This window comes from Cervus elaphus, chromosome 29 (genome assembly GCF_910594005.1).
Source record: "Cervus elaphus chromosome 29, mCerEla1.1, whole genome shotgun sequence".
NCBI classification, from domain to species: Eukaryota; Metazoa; Chordata; class Mammalia; order Artiodactyla; family Cervidae; genus Cervus; species Cervus elaphus.
In genome coordinates, this window is record NC_057843.1 from 58,729,233 (window position 1) to 58,743,306 (window position 14,074).

At 44.9% G+C, this 14,074-nt stretch overlaps 1 pseudogene; it reads left to right on the forward strand.

The window, feature by feature from the left end:
• Positions 1-9,767: 9,767 nt before the first annotated feature.
• On the forward strand, positions 9,768-10,920 carry LOC122685915 (annotated as a pseudogene).
• The last annotated feature ends 3,154 nt before the right edge of the window (positions 10,921-14,074 follow it).

The window sequence follows — 14,074 nt, forward strand, 5'->3', positions numbered from 1 at the left end:
TAAGGGGGTCCAAGGTCCCAGCTGGGAAGTGGTAAGGCTCAGACTCAAGCCTAGCTCTGACTACGTTCTACTACCTTATACTGCCTCTACTGGCATTTAAATGCAATGTGGAGAGGGACAGACCTCCTGCTACAGAGAGTGTGTAGGGTCAGAGAGAGGGGAAACCAATTCTTTTTTTTTTTTTGGCTGCTCTGAGTCTTTGTTGCTGTACATGGGCTTTCTCTAGCTACAGCGAGCGGGGGCTCCTCTGGTTTCTGTGTGGCTTCTTCTGCTGCAGAACATGGGCTCCAGGGCTGCGGGCTCAGTAGCCGTGGCACACAGGCTTCAGTAGCTGCTGAGCATGGGTTTAGTACCCTGAGGCATGTGGAATTTTCCCAGACCAGGGATCAAACCTGTGTCCCCTGATTGGCAGGCAGATTCCTAACCACTGGACCATCAGGGAAGTCTAGGGCAAAATTGATTCTGACTTAGGAAGCTGGAAGTTTCCTTGGAGGAGCTGCATTTTAGCAGGACCTTGAAAAACAGGTAAATGGTGGAAGGAACTGGATAAAAACCCCCTTGAGTGGTTCTGTCTGGTGAAAGGTAATAGATCTTAAATGCGGAGGAGAGAGACTGACCTAAGAAAATATTGGTGCAGTTTCAACAAAGGAAACTATAAGTAAGGTGAAAAGACAGCCCTCAGATTGGGAGAAAATAATAGCAAATGAAGAAACAGACAAAGGATTAATCTCAAAAATATACAAGCAACTCCTGCAGCTCAATTCCAGAAAAATAAATGACCCAATCAAAAAATGGGCCAAAGAACTAAACAGACATTTCTCCAAAGAAGACATACAGATGGCTAACAAACACATGAAAAGGTGCTCAACATCACTCATTATTAGAGAAATGCAAATCAAAACCACAATGAGGTACCATTACACGCCAGTCAGGATGGCTGCTATCCAAAAGTCTACAAGCAATAAATGCTGGAGAGGGTGTGGAGAAAAGGGAACCCTCCTACACTGCTGGTGGGAATGCAAACTAGTACAGCCGCTATGGAGAACAGTGTGGAGATTTCTTAAAAAACTGGAAATAGAACTGCCATATGACCCAGAAATCCCACTCCTGGGCATACACACCGAGGAAACCAGAACTGAAAGAGACACATGCACCCCAATGTTCATCGCAGCACTGTTTATAATAGCCAGGACATGGAAGCAACCTAGATGCCCATCAGCAGACGAATGGATAAGGAAGCTGTGGTACATATACACCATGGAATATTACTCAGCCATTAAAAAGAATTCATTTGAATCAGTTCTAATGAGATGGATGAAACTGGAGCCCATTATACAGAGTGAAGTAAGCCAGAAAGACAAAGAACATTACAGCATACTAACACATTAATATGGAATTTAGAAAGATGGTAATGATAACCCTATATGCAAAACAGAAAAAGAGACACAGATGTACAGAACAGACTTTTAGACTCTGTGGGAGAAGGCAAAGGTGGGATGTTTCGAGAGAACAGCATGTATATTATCTATAGTGAAACAGATCACCAGCCCAGGTTGGATGCATGAGACAAGTGCTCGGGCCTGGTGCACTGGGAAGACCCAGAGGAATCGGGTGGAGAGGGAGGTGGGAGGGGGGATCGGGATGGGAAATACATGTAAATCCATGGCTGATTCATGTCAATGTATGACAAAACCCACTGCAATGTTGTGAAGTAATTAGCCTCCAACTAATAAAAATAAATGAAAAAAAAATCCAATCTGCTATAAAGAAATAAAAACATACAATAAATGCTTTGCTTGGAAAAAAAAAGAAAATATTGGTGCAGTTTATGTCAGAGGATGTTTTGCCTGTGTTCACTAACTAAGAATTTTATGGTGTCAAGGACATGAAAGAATCAAGAATCTTAAATGCATATTACTAGGGGAAAGAAGCCAATCTGAAAAGTCTATATACTATATGACTCCTGTGATAAGACATTCTAGGAAAGGCAAAACGATGATGACAGTAAAAAGATCAGTGGTTTTCAGTGGCTGGTGGGAGAGAGTGACAGAAAGATAAGTAGGTGGGACACTGAGTATTTTTAGGATGTGTGTTATTATAACGATGGATAAATATCATTATATATTTGTCCAAACCTGTGTGATGTATAATACTAAGATGAACCCTAAGGTTAACTGTGGACTTTGGGTGATAAAAATATGTTAATATAGGTTTCATCCTTGGTTAAAACTGTACCATACTAGAGGGCAGATGTTGCTAATGGATGTGTAGGGGCAGGGGGTATGTGGGAAATCTCTATACCTTCCTCCCAATTCTGTTGTAAATCTAAAACTGCTTTTAAAAAATAATTTTAAAAAGTTATTTTGAAAAAGAAAAAGAAAGTAAAGCATATTCAAGTTCTGCTCTTTGCTACAGGCAGTTCTCAGGATGAGTCTTGTCAGAGTTTCACATAATTAACTCCTACGCTATTTAACTTTTTCCAGAGTTTAAGAATGTTTAAAAATTTCCAAAAATTTTATATACTTAGAGTAACTCCAATACCAAGATCTGATATATTTTTTTAAAAGCATCAGATAAAGTACATTTATCTAAAATCAGGAGCCAACGTCATACTCAATGATAAAACACTCTAATCTAGAGGGATTCACATTTGAGTTAGAATTAAGACAAGGATATCAGTTGGATATCAGCAATGTTAGCAGCTATAACAAACAAAATCCCAAATCTCAAGAGCTTAACACAGTAACAGTTTATTTCTTATTCACACAAATAACAGTGAGGACCCCTGGTCAGCAAGCATCTCCCATTAGGCTTTTCATGGACCTAAACGCCTCTGCCTCTGGTTCTGCCATCACCGAGAACCACTGCTAGATCTTCCAACGGCAGAGAGAGGAGGGGGTGGTATGGAAGGTTTTTGGGCCAAGCAGGAAAGCCCCTATGTCACTTCCACCCCTCACCTAAAGGCTAGAACTCTGGAGAAAAAGGAGACAGGTGGTGATGAAGCGTTCCTTCAAGTCTGCTCCACTGTTAGGTCACTTTCTGCACATTTTGATGAGGGGCACGCAGGCAATGACTGCCACCTCAGCACTGGTGATTGTAAACACATCCCAGTTTCAGAGATTTAAAATGTGAAAACTTAGACTCGATGAAATACTGCTTATGAATACAAGACAAAATAAGAAATACTCTATTTGTAAAAACCCATAAATGAGCAAGGGTTTTCCAGGCATGATCCCAAGGCAAAAAGCATAAAAGACAGACTGAACTACATAAAAATTAAAAATCCCTCACATCAAAAAAGAAAATTAAGGACTTCCGTGGCAGTCCAGTGGTTAAGACTCCAAGCTTCCAATGCAAGGGGCTCTGGTTCAATATCCCGGGGTCGGGGGAACTGAGATCTCACATGAAAGGGAGAGTGTTAGTCACTTAGGCATGTCTGACTCTTTGTAACCCCATGCCATGGAATCCTCCAGGCTAGAACACTGGAGTGGGTTGCCATGCCATTCTCCTGGGTATCTTCCCTACCCAGGGGTTGAAACTGAGTCTACTTCATTTCAGTTAGACTCTTTACTGTCTGAGCCCCCTGTGGCCAAAAAAAAGAAAAAATTATAAGCACAAGGACCCATGGGGGGTGGAAATATTTGTAACGTGTGATAGATCAAGAATTAGTAGGCTTACTATTTTAAAACCCTTATAAACCAATGGTGAAAAACATGAAGACTCCGAGATAAAAATGGACAGAACTGTAACAGGAAATGAATAAAAAAAGAACTAAAAATGGTTAAATATGTTAACTATGTAAAACTATTTGGAAGTCAAAGAAATGCAAATTAAAACCACAATAGGATATCTTTTTTTTTTTTTTAAATCAAACTGGCAGAGATCTGAAAATCGATAATGGTACTCGCAAAGGACTAGAAATTAGAGACTAATTCATTTCTGAAAGAGGGTAAAATGTGTGCACTACTTAGCTCTGTGAGTAAGATCTTAAAATATGCATACCTGTTAACCCAGCCATCCCACTTCTGGAATTTTTAAAATTTAGTTTTTATTTTTATCAAAGTTAAACATGAATGTAATTTTAAAAGTTGAAAAATTCTACGTGGTTTCTTATGAAAATCAGCAATTCCCTGAAGCCCCTTTCCCTCAACCCCTTAGCCTATCACCACCCTACCCTGTCTTTCTCAGTTGTAGAGATACAGATTTCCATCTTTCTGATATTTACCATATTTTCCACAAAGAACATGCTTATATTGCTACTTCTTGAATTTTCAGGTTTGGGCATTATCTAATGATTTCCCATCATGAAGAGAGGATTTAACTCTCTCACCAACCCCTGCCCCTAAACACAACCGCTACAAAACATACCTATACTCAGCTGGGCACACACCCACATGCGCCTCCCGGCCATCAGCCTCCCAGTATGGCTGTCACTCTGATTAGATCAATGTTCATTATTTGCCTCATTCCTACTGCAATGTGTGTGTGCTCATTCTCTCCGTTGTGTCCCACTCTTTGCGACCCCAGGAACTGTAGCCCATCCGGCTCCTCTGTCCATGGAATTTTCCAGGCAAGAACACTGGAACGGCTTACCATTTCCTACTCCACAGGGTCTCCCCGACCCAGCGATTGAACCTGCCTCTCCTCAACCTCCTGCATTGGCAGGCAGGCTCTTTACCACTGTGCCACCTGAGAAGCCCTTTCTGGCTGTAAATCTATTGTCAAATGAGCTGCGTAAAATGTTGTTATTTTCTTTTTCTGCACAGCATTTTGTTTTCCCTGGAGTAATAACTGACTTGTTTTAATCATTGGCTTAGCTTACTCATTTTTATCATCAGTTTAACCACAAACCCTCTTTCAGAATTTTGAACTTGTTACTCCATTGTGTTCTGACTTCCATTGATGCTGTTTTTTAAAAATCCAATGCCATTCTGAGTCGTAGTCCTTTGTATATAACTTCTTTTTCTCTGCAGACATGTAGAATCTTTTCTCTGTCCACATCACCCCATATTAACCCCAATCCTGACATACTTGATGAGCCTGGTTTGAGACCTCTTCATGGTTCTATGGTATAAATCAGGCTGCTTCTTCATCTCTGGGATACGGCTTTCTTGGGCCTGTTTAAGTCCATCTACTTTCCCACTACCAAAATGCTGTTGCTGATGACTCCTCTGTTATCCTCCTCTTTGTGGGTTGTTCTGTTTTAGTCAATTTGCTATATTGATAGTTTGGAGAGAAAGCAGTGTGGTACCAAGGTTAGGTACGGAGGGAGTCCTGCTTCCCGGCGGAGAGTCTCGACTGGACTCCTCCCCAGCACCCCCCGGGACCTGGTTTTCACTTCTGACTCCCTCCTCCCACAGTCCTCTCAAAACAGCTGTTGCTTAGCTCAGTTCAGCTGGCTGGGCAAATACCCTCAGGGCAAATTAATGACCTCAGTGTCAAGTGTAAGGAGGTGGAAAAAATTACAGTAAACCCCAAAACAATATAAGGAAAGAGATTTAAAAAAACAAAATGGAAATCAATGAAATAGAATTTAAAAAATGGAAGGTGAAGACCAATGAAAGTAAGAGTTGATTCTTTGAAAAGACAAAAATCTCTGGGAAGATTGATCAAAGAAAAAAAAGAAAATATACAAATAAATGATATTATATATGAAAAGAGTAACATAACTATAGTTAAAACAGGTTTAAAAGATAACAAGATAAAGATAGACAAATATCTGGAGATTTTATCTTTCCATGTGGCTGTATTTGCAATAAAAGATTACTGAGAAAAAATGTAATAAGAGAATGCTATCAACAACTTTATGCCAACAAATTTGAAGTCTTAGTAAAATAAATTCCTACCAAAGCTGAAAAGAAATAGATGTTATGGGTAGCCTTAAATCATTTAAAATGATTAAAGAATTTGAAGCAATAATTGAAAATATTCCCATAAAGAAAATTCAAGGCCCAGATGGTCTTATAGGTGAACTATACCAACATTTCAAGAATAGACAATCTCAGTCTTACATGAATTCTTCTAGGAATATAAAAATAATGAATAGTCCCAAATTCATTTTTTGAGGCCAGTGTAATCGTAATACAAAAATTAAACAAGTAGAGCATAAAAAAAGAAAATTATAGGTCTATTTCACTCATACATTTAGATGTAATAATCCTAAGTAACATTATCAAAATAATTCAACTGTATATAAAAAAGATAAAGTAAAGTAACCAAGTTGAGTTTGTTCCAAGAATACAAAGGTGGCTTAATATTAGAAAATCTATATAGGTAATTTACTGCATTAATAGATTAGAGAAAAAAAGCATATAATCTAAGTAGACACAGAAGAAGGTATTTGATAAAAGTATATACTGACCAATGATAAACTTTTAAGCAAATTGGAAATAAAAGAGAAGTTCCTTAACCTGATAAAGGATATCTAGAAAAACATCCAAAGGAAATATTACTTGTGTGAACAATAGAAACATTTCCTTTAAAATCAGGAAAAGATAAGGATGCCCACTCTAACATTTTTTGTTCAACTTTGTAGTTACAAATTTGTTTTTCTTAAATAATTACATTTAGTGGTAGAAGTTTATAAATAAATTAATAAAGAAGAAAATAAATGAATGACATACATTTGAAAAGACAGAGAAACTGTCAGTATTTGCAGATGATATGATTATTTAGAAAACCCAAAAAAGTCTACAGGCCAATTATTAGTTTGCAAGATTACTGGGTATAAAATCAATAGACAAAAGTCAATGAAATTCCTAGTCATTAGAGAAGAAAACACAGATAATGAATACATTTATGAAAATATGCTCAACCTTTGTAGTTATCGGGGAAATTCAGTTTAACCAAAGATGGTATTTTATACTTGTCAGACTGGCAGATATTTTTTAAAAATCTGATACCATCAAGTGTTGGAGAAGAGGCAGAGTAACTGGACCCCGCACACGCTGCTTGTGGGGGTCACCGGTACCATCTAAGTTACGTCAAAGATGCCCTAGGCTCAGCAAATTTATACTAGGGTATATGCCCCCCACCAAATCTCTTCTGAGTGTATCCAAAGAGACATTTATAAGAATGCTTATGGCAATACTGTTTATAATGACAAAAAAAATCTTAAATGTTCATTGCCAAGAAAACAAATAAAGATGGTGCATTCATAAAAAAGAAGAAAATAATATGGAGTAAATAAACAGGAAATAGAAGGATATGATCCTACTTAAAATTGCAGCATTGCACCCCCTGCCCCCCACCTATCTGACTTTATTTTTCTCCTTTGCACCTCTCACATTCTAACATATAATTTATCTATAATTCATAAGTTTTGCTTATTGTTTGGCTCACCCCGTGGGAATGTACACAAGAGTAGAGACACGGTTTGAAAGGGTACCCCATATACAGTAAGCACCCAGTAAATATTTGCTGAGTGAATTTGCTGAATGAATGCAAGACAGCATGAAGCCACATATTGAAAGTTTAAAGGCGTGCAAAACAATACTGCTTAACACTACAGATCAACGCCCCTTTGTGGTTTGGGTTACCTGTGTGACAGAGACGGAGGATCAGTGCACCCAGGAGCCTCCAAGTGTCCCCGTAAGGTTTTATTTCCTAAGGTGGCCGTGGAGGGGGAGCATTTGTCATGTTATTACCAGCAATGTTTGCATGATGGAAAACGTTCGCATTACAACTTGTTTTAAATAATAGGAACAATTGCACCTGCGGTATGTATTAAGTTTCTAAGGGTTTTTCCACATGATCTCATGGGTCAAGTGTGCAGAGAGGGGGCTTCCTATAAGACCAGCTCAGAGCAAGATGGGGCCTGGCACTGGGGTTCTTCCAAATTGCCCAAGAGGGGAAATCCCAGTCTGAGGAGGCAGAAACAGTTGCCCAGGGGACACCCCTCCTGGATGAAACGGGAGGGTCTGTGAGAACTGGGGTTTGTCTGACGCGGTCCTCACTCGGGAGCTGGGGGCTTGCTGCTGGGCCCCCAGTCTGGGGCATGCTCCTCGGAGGCAGCACTGGGTTCTGTGTTAGGAGCTGCCCTAGTTCAGAATCTGAGTCTCTGGGGTCTCTCTTTTCTCGCCTGGATTATGAGAGAATAACTAATGACCTGTTCTATGTACCTCAGAGGGCTGCTGGGAGGACCAGACAGCGAGGAAGGAAGATTGCCCTGACAGTGTCAGAGACCAGAGTCCCAGTTCAGCTTTGCATTTTCTCCTTCGATGTGAAACACCTGAATGTAAACACCATCTACGTTGTTACACAATCTTCTTCTTTTCAACTCTTTGGCCACACAGAGAGGCATGTAGGATCTTAGTTCTCCAACCAGGGATGAACCTGTGCCCCCTGCAGTGGAAGCGCAGAGTCTTAACTACTGGACCACCAGGGAAGTCCCACATGATCTTCAAAATGATAGTTTTTATTGGTCAAAGAACCATCAAGGGCCCCAGCATAATTTACAGAATCTCTCCCCTCTTGTTGTAGGTGGTGGTTACCATTTTCCTCAACTGTAAGCAACACGACAATTAACATCTTCATGTGCTTGCATTTTGCTTTGCTCTTTTGGAATTACTTCACTAGGATAAAGTTCAGACTCAGTAACTGGTCAAAGTATGTAAATGGCTCTTGCAGCTCCCTTCAGAGCTCAAGAATGGCTTGCATTCTTGATGGCTTCTATCAAAGTGCTACTTCCAAAGGGCTGGCCCTTGTGGTATGTGTAGGACCTCTGCACCTTACTCCAGGAGGGGTCTAGTCCTGCTGGGGCATAATTCAAAATTCACTGAATTCGAGACTAATCCTGACAAAAGATGAAAGAAGATGTTTATATTTGTTTACCTGTTTTAAAAAATGCCCTACGTAGCATATTGTAAATCCAGTTGGCAGCTCACTTAACTGCAGAGCTTCGAAGTTGCTTGTTTCTTGACATACATTTTAAAAGGTGGGAGAATTCAGACAAAATGAGACTTTATTAATATGTAACATTCATAAAATACTTACCTTGCAGATTTAAGACACTCACAAAATACTGCCACGCTGTGCTAGCTTTGTCACACCATTCCCACCATGGGGCACTATTATTTTAATTGATATTTTTTCCCCTAAAGAAATAGGTCTTCTTCTAACTACTGCCAAGTTTGCAGCTGCAAGCCTGCGAGAACCACCTGTAAGGCAGGGAAGGAGGAGAAAATGCAACATAGGGTCCTCTCTTGGAACCAGCTGACAGCTATATGCTCTGATTATTAAGAATTTACTTTCTGCCGGGCACTGTGCCAGGCTCTTGCCTGTGTTACCTCACTTAATCTTTGATACTATTAAATAGGTAGAGTTTTCCCACTTTACAAAAGAGGAAACCGAGGTCTGGATCCTAGGGATACGAGCATTACAGACATAGCAGGTAGACTCAGAGAGCAAGATAGAACTGATGTCAAGAGTCATTGCTCCCAGTTCTGTCCCTAATTTCTGGCTCATCGCTCAACTCTTCCGGGCCTTGTCTTTGCCACCAGGGTGAGGCTAAGGACCACGGATGGGCATGGTACAACCTCTTCACATCCTCTGCCCACTCTGGGGCCCTGGGAGGGAGAATCACTGTCTTTTCTTTACCTGCACAGAACACCAGGAGAGTCTCCATCTCAACGCTCAGCTGAGCAAGGACGGGCCACACAGACCAGACCAGCAGAGGGCTGGTACACGCTGTGTTCATGGTATCTTCATCACTCACTTAGGAGCCCCAGAACTCAGGCTTTTCATTCCCCAGACACTTTTGGAGCACCATGCTGACGGCCGTGGAGCCGGCCTTGGGGCCGGGGAGCTGGCTCCACTCCGCTGTTTCACAGCTGTGGGACTGGGTAAGTCATGTCTGTGGCCGCTGACCGCAGCTTCCTCCTCTGTAAGATGGGGCTGAGAATGTCTGCCTCAGAGGGTTGTTGGGAGGCCTGAGTGAAGAGAAGGTGTGACTTTGGCCTCATGAGAGGCCCTGTAAAGCGTGAACTGAAGCGGGTCCTCCAGGTGTTCTCTGGATATGACTCAGGTGCCCGCCAGGGACCCCAGCCTGACACCAACACCCCAAAGAGACCACAAGGGAGAAAGTGTCAGGCCAGGAGGGGGTGGGACCAACTTTCCCTGAGGGTTGGGAAGGCTTCTCAGAGGGCTCCCTGGAAGAGGTGGTGTTTGCACCAAAGGAAAAATCAGTCCTACTGAGTGATCAGAGCTGCCCCCTGCAGCCAGGACTTCCATTTAGAACCCGGACAGAAGACTTCCTATAGGAGGTAAGGTCAGACTGATTCCCCCCACCCAGAGAGGACAGCCCCCCAACATCTCAGGATCTCTGCCACCCGCTGTCTCACCGCGCAGTTCATTCATTCATTTGATTAATATTTATTGAGTATCATGTGCCAGGCACTGCTCTCCGTCCTGGAGATATGTCAGTGAACAAAACAAATCCCTTGCTCCTTTTCACAAAATTGGTGCTGAAGGTAAAGAGGAAGCCTCTGCCCCTCCCAAAGCCAAAGGCAAAGTAAAGCCCTTGAAGACTGAGAAAGCGGTGTTGAAAGGTGTCCAGAGCCACAGTAAGACGATCCAGAGGTCACCCACCTTCCGTTGGCCCAGAACACTGTGGCTTAGGAGGCAGCCCAAATGTTCTCAGAGGAGCGCCCCAGGAGAAACAAGCTTGACCACACTGCCATCATCAAGTTTCCCCTCACCACAGGGTCAGCCACGAAGAAAACAGGCAACAGCACACTTGTGTTCATCGTGGAGGTCAAGGCCACTAAGCATCAGATTAAACAGGCTGTGAAGAAGCTCTGTGGCACTGACGTGGCCAAGGTCAACACCCTGATCAGGCCTGATGGAGAGAAGAAGGCGTGTGTTTGACGGGCTCCCGACTGTGATGCTTTGGACATTGCCAACAAAATTGGGATCGTCTAAACTGAGTCCAGCTGGCTAATTCTAAATACAAAACTTTTGCTATTAAAACAAATCCCTTGCTCTTAGAGCTGACATTCTGATGAAGAATAGAGGGAAGCTAAACAATAAGTAAAAAAAATAAGGATATTTCAGGCTGGTGGTGAGTGGTAAGGAGTGAGGAGAATAGAAAATGAATGGAGCACGGGCGTAATCACTGCAAAGGTCCAATTTTTGAATAAAATCAGTAGGAAGAACATTCCATGCCGGGGAAACAGCCTGCAGGAGTGCTGGAGGCAGAGTGTGTCGTCAAGGGATTCCAGGGAGGCAGGAGGAGGGAGGGAGTGAGGATGCAGGGCGTCGTGTGGCCCTTAGTGGGCCTGACAGCATTCCTGAGTTCCCCCCAGGGGCAGCAGGGAGCCCTTGGAGAGCTTCTGAGGAGCCATGGCTTGGCCCTGGTTGCTTGTGAGCAGAGACTGGAGCGGGCTGAGGTGGAAATAGGGAGATGGCCAGGGAACCATGCAGAGGTGACCGTGGCTTAGGTGGGGTGGAGGCAGCAGAGGAAGAGGAGGTCGGATGCTGGCTGAGCTTAAAGGTGGAGCCAAGAGGAACTTTTGATGAGCTCGAGTCTATCCCCCCTCCCCCCAAAGCCCTCCTGAGGCTGCAGGACTGAAAGGCTCCCTGAGACCACCTTGCCGAACACCACCTGGAAGCCTCCTCCTTCCAAAAGTTTTTGGGGAAATTAGACCTTAAATGCTTCGTTTTCGTGCTTTTTTCCAGAAATAAAACCAAACGTAAGCACTGTTAGAAAAGCTCCACCCCCAAGGCGCTGCTCCCTCCGGTGGAGGCAGGGATTAGATGAGATTTGCAGGACTGTGTTGACTCCCAATTTAGATGCTTTCCATAAATTAATTACAGAGGCAAAGTCGGGAAGGGAGACTTGGGGAGCGGGTCCCAGGGCGGCTCTTCCCTCTTCCTGGAGAGCCAGGCTGCTGCCAGCGCTGCCCTGCCTGTGGGCTCCGGGAAGATGCTGGAACTCCCGATCTCTGCCTGAAGTTTGCTGCCGTCAGCCCCTGCGGGCTGAGCATCATATCCTCAAGGGAAGAGGTCCTAGGAGAACATGGGGCTTTGGTCTTTCTCCTGAGGGCAGTGGGGAGCCAGGGAAGGTGGCAGGCAGGGAGGAGACGGGACCAGATTTGCTATTTAGAAAGAACCTCTAGCAACTCCAGGAGACTGGCTTGGAGGAGGGGAGGCTGGGGGCCCGGAGGTCAGGTGGATGGAGAGAGGGGAAGTGGGGTCATGTAAAGAGACGGGAGTTGCCACTAATAACACACCGCCCTCTCTGGGCTTCCCCTCATCAACATGGCTCTGCCCTCTGGGCCCAGGCCTGATGCCCACCTCACCTGAGGCCTGGAGGTCTTGTTGGCAGAGCCTCTTGGGCCCTGGATCAAGGCCAGTGACTCATTTCCGAACGGTTTTGGCTGAATAAGACAGTTCTACCTCTCACCTAAGCTTTTTGTCCCTCCTCGTCACAGTTCAGGGTTTTGGCCGCAAACAGTGGCAAATGAGAGAGGGATTTCCGGAGGTGGTTTATGGGACTTCTGCTGAAATAGTTGAGTGTACTTCACCTGCAGCCTGCAGGGAGGTGAGCCATCCCTCCGGCTCCACGCTCTTTCCTGGGTTTTAGTTACTTAGTCGTGTCTGAGTCTTTGTGACCCCACGGACTGTAACTGCAGCCCACCAGGCTCCTCCGTCCATGGGATTCTCCAGGCAAGAAGACTGGTGTGGGTTGCCATTCCCTTCTCCAGGGATTCTTCCCAACCCAGGGACTGAACCCAGGGCTCCCGCATTGCAGGTGGATTCCTTACCATCTGAGGCACCAGGGATGGAGTTCACGCTCTCCCTCAGCCTGTCCTCACGGTGGCCACCCTGGCCTTCTGGCAGTGTGCCTGAGCTCCTCTCTGGCGTCCCCGTCAAGCCCTGTTCCTCAGCAGGAGGAGCACCTGGGCAAGGACAGGGAAGGGTCCAAGCCTTTTGTGAGGCCTCAGGACCCAGCCGGGGGGACACTCAATAAACATCTTCTCAGCGAGGAACCCCTGCAAGGGTGGACACCACCCCCATTTTTCAAACGGGAACACTGAGGGTCAGTAGGGGATGGGGACCTGCCCGGGCCGGAACCTGCACATCCTGGGCAAGGCCGCACCGCCTCCTCCAGGAAGCTGCACTCAGGTCTCCCGGGATGGTGCAAACTCATGGTTGCAGGGACCAGGGAAGCCCAGCTCCCTTGCCTGGGCTTTTGAGAACCCTGACATGTAACTTACACTCCAGGGCTCCCTTGGATCAGACTGAAGTTTCCTTCTGCAGGAGGAGACCAGAAATGGCACCATGCATGATGGACAGGGAAGCCTGGCATGCTGCGGTCCGTGGGGTTGCAATGAGTCTGACACGACTGAGCGACTGAACTGAACTGGACTGATCTTCTCCCTCCTCCCCACCTCCACCCCTCCTGGATCCCAGTCCTTTCCAGGCTCATTCTGGGAGCACTTCCCTGGATAAATCACTTGCATTGGAATCCTCAGCTAAGAGCCTGCTTCTGGGGCACCCCATGCTCAGCCCCGCCACACCCACAGTCCAGTCTGCATGTGGAGTTCTGCTGCCCCCAGCCTTGCAGCTGCCCTGGGCCTCCACGGCTCCATCTGTATAAAGGTGGCGCCGGGCTCCAGCCCCGTGTGAGCACTGCTGTTCTTCTGGTCCTGGATCCCTGCCTCCCAACCTCCCCCACCCCTTGCCACAACTGAACTCAGTCATTAAGGAAAGAGGAGCCCTCCTCATGTAAGAATGAATAGTTCTCAACTCACAGAACCCAGTATTCGGATGGTTACAGCTCATTACTAAACCCCAGCCATGCCCTGAGAAAGGTTGCAGAAACGGCTCTGGTAGAAATCCCCAGCAGAAATAACCTGCTCCTGCTGCAGGGAGCCCTGCAAATCTGACTGTGGTCATTCCCCTGCTCATCTCCACCCAAGCAGATTCAGGTGTTTGCGAGTCAGTGGGCTTGCAGCATCTGAGGGATGCTGCCCACTTTTGGGTCCACATGCAGGACTTTGTGGTCTTCCTTGATGGTTCAGATGACAAAGAATCTGCCTGCAATGCAGGAGACCTGGGTTCCATCCCTGGG